The sequence below is a fragment of the Etheostoma cragini genome, chromosome 16 (assembly GCF_013103735.1).
Source record: "Etheostoma cragini isolate CJK2018 chromosome 16, CSU_Ecrag_1.0, whole genome shotgun sequence".
Lineage (NCBI taxonomy): Eukaryota > Metazoa > Chordata > Actinopteri > Perciformes > Percidae > Etheostoma > Etheostoma cragini.
This window is the reverse complement of record NC_048422.1, coordinates 5,012,044-5,014,526: the sequence shown is the minus strand read 5'-3', so window position 1 is coordinate 5,014,526 and position 2,483 is coordinate 5,012,044. Positions and strand designations below refer to the sequence as shown.

At 38.0% G+C, this 2,483-nt stretch overlaps 1 protein-coding gene across 1 annotated transcript in view; it reads right to left on the bottom strand.

The window, feature by feature from the left end:
- shroom3 (shroom family member 3) overlaps positions 1–2,483 on the bottom strand; it is a 118,318-nt gene that overhangs the window by 3,145 nt on the left and 112,690 nt on the right. The window contains exon 27 of the transcript XR_004659802.1: positions 71–77. The gene's annotated coding sequence lies outside the window, so the exon portion shown is untranslated. The remainder of the gene's footprint in view (positions 1–70; positions 78–2,483) is intronic.

Sequence of the window (2,483 nt, the reverse complement as noted above, 5' to 3'; positions counted from 1 at the left end):
TCTTAACAGACCAAATGCTTCTTAATCCTATCCTGGCTGCATCATACAAAGTTTATAACTTTTTTATAACTCAACACCTGCGATGCCCTGCAATGCCCTGGGATGCCCTGCTATGCCCTGCCATGTCCTGTGATGCCCTGTGATGTCCTGTAATGCCCTGTAATGCCCTGCCATGCCCTGTGAGACCCTGTGATGCCCTGCTAAGCTCTGTGATGCCCTGCAGTGTCCTGCAGTGTCCTGCTGAACCCGGCTACACCCTACCACGCTCTGTGATGCCCTGCAGTGTCCTGCAGTGTCCTGTTGAACCCGGCTACACCCTACCACGCTCTGTGATGACCTGGAGTGTCTTGCTGCGTCCTGCTGAACCCAACTGCGTCCCGCTACGTCCACCTATTCTCTGCTATGCAACGCTGGACCCTGTAACGCCCTGCAATGCCTTGCAGTGACAGTTGGGGTCAAACTTTTCTAAGAGCCTAAACCCTTTTAATATTCCAATAAACTAATTTTAACAAATAGATTGAACAGTTGTTCCTACTTTAGTCAATAAAAATGTAATGATAACAGTGAATAATTCTGTTTCTTATAAATAGTAAAATAGTAAACCACAGAGAATGGTGAACATGGCCTCAAAAATTATAGGGTAGGTCTAGCCTCAAAATCACTTAACCCTCATGGTGTCTTTGGGTCAAATTGACCCGTTTTCCTATATCAATGTTCTTCTACCCAACTACCCAATTGTAATTACCCCAAATAACGTGATTTATTCCACACAATGCTCTTTGGCAAGTACAAATATCTACTTTCATTAATGTTGGGGTGTCTTTTTCAATTTTGTAGCATTTGAAAAAAAAATTGAAGTGGTTTCAAAATAGTATTGAGTGTCCTATAGAATAGGAATTGAGTTGACATATTCCAGTCTGCGATTATTCATAAACATACATTCCTTTAATTTTAATCTAAATAATTCCTAATTTCTGCTTTTCTAACTCAAAGATAATTTCATATAAATGAGGTTTATTGACCATAAATTCCAAAAATAACTGTAAAACTATTCAAGTCAATAAGTAAGTGGTACGTAATGTTGAAAACATCAAAAAAGTGACAAACATTGAAAAAAAAGCGTCAAAAGTGTTGAAAAATAGGACAAAAATGTAAGAAAAAGATCAAAACATCAATAAAAAGCTTCAAAAAAAGTGTTGATTTTCTGGAAGACAACACAAGTGTTAAGCAGTATTTATAAAGAACATATTAGATTGGATTCAACTTTATTGTCATTACACAGGTACAGGTACAAGGAAACAAAATGCAGTTTAGGTCTAATAGGTTTAATAAGTGCAGGACATGGATATGTAATGAATAAATATAGAAATAAATACTAATATAAACAGTTTTTTTTAGATAGTTGACATATGAATATATTATATAGAAAACAAGTATTGTGAGCAAGACTAAGGAGCTGGTGGTGGATCTAAGGAGAGCCAAGGCAGCAGTGAGCCCTGTTTCCATCCAGGGTGTCAGTGTGGACATTATGGAGGACTACAAATACCTGGGAGTACACTTAGACAGTAAACTGGACTGGGCCAAGAACACTCAAGCCCTCTACAGGAAGTGCCAACGCTGTCTCTACTTTCTGAGGAGTATAAAGGTCCTTCAACATCTGACCGCAGAACGATGCTGAGGATGTTTTATGAGTCTGTGGTAGCCAGTGCTATCCTCTTTGCAGTTGCATGCCGGGGCAGCAGGCTGAGGGTAGCGGACGCCAACCGACTCAACAAACTGATCCGCAAGGCCAGTGACGTTGTGGGGGTGAATCTGGACTATCCGTCGGGTGTGTCAGAGAGGAGGACGCTGTCCAAACTACATGCCATCTTGGACAATGTCTCGCACCCACTCCATGGCTTGCTGCTCAATCACAGGAGCACTTTCAGTTATAGACTCATTCTCCCAAAATGCACCACAGAGCGCCACAGGAAGTCATTCCTGCATGTGGCCATCAAACTTTATAACTCCTCCAGTCACTTAGAGGTTAAAATTAGACAATATTATCTATTTTGTGCATTAACAATGGCTTGTGCAATACTCAAATGCTACTATTATTATTTTTATTATTATTGTTATTATTATTATTACTTTTTATTATTGCAACACCTTAATTATGTTAATTATGTCATAATATTCCTTTAACTATGTAAATATCCAAACTTGTATTTCTACTATTTGTGCAACTGCAACACAGATTTTCCCTTCGGGGATCAATGAAGTATTTCTGATTCTGATTTACAGCTGGATATATAGTGAATATAATATACAGGTGGATATTACTATAAGTAGACTTTTTACAGATATGTACAATGAACATAATATACTGTTTACCTGTAAACTCTGTTACTATAGCAGAGTTTACAGGTGAATATGTACTATAAATATATATATACAGATGGCAATTACTATAAACAGAATTTTTACATTTATATTTATATATT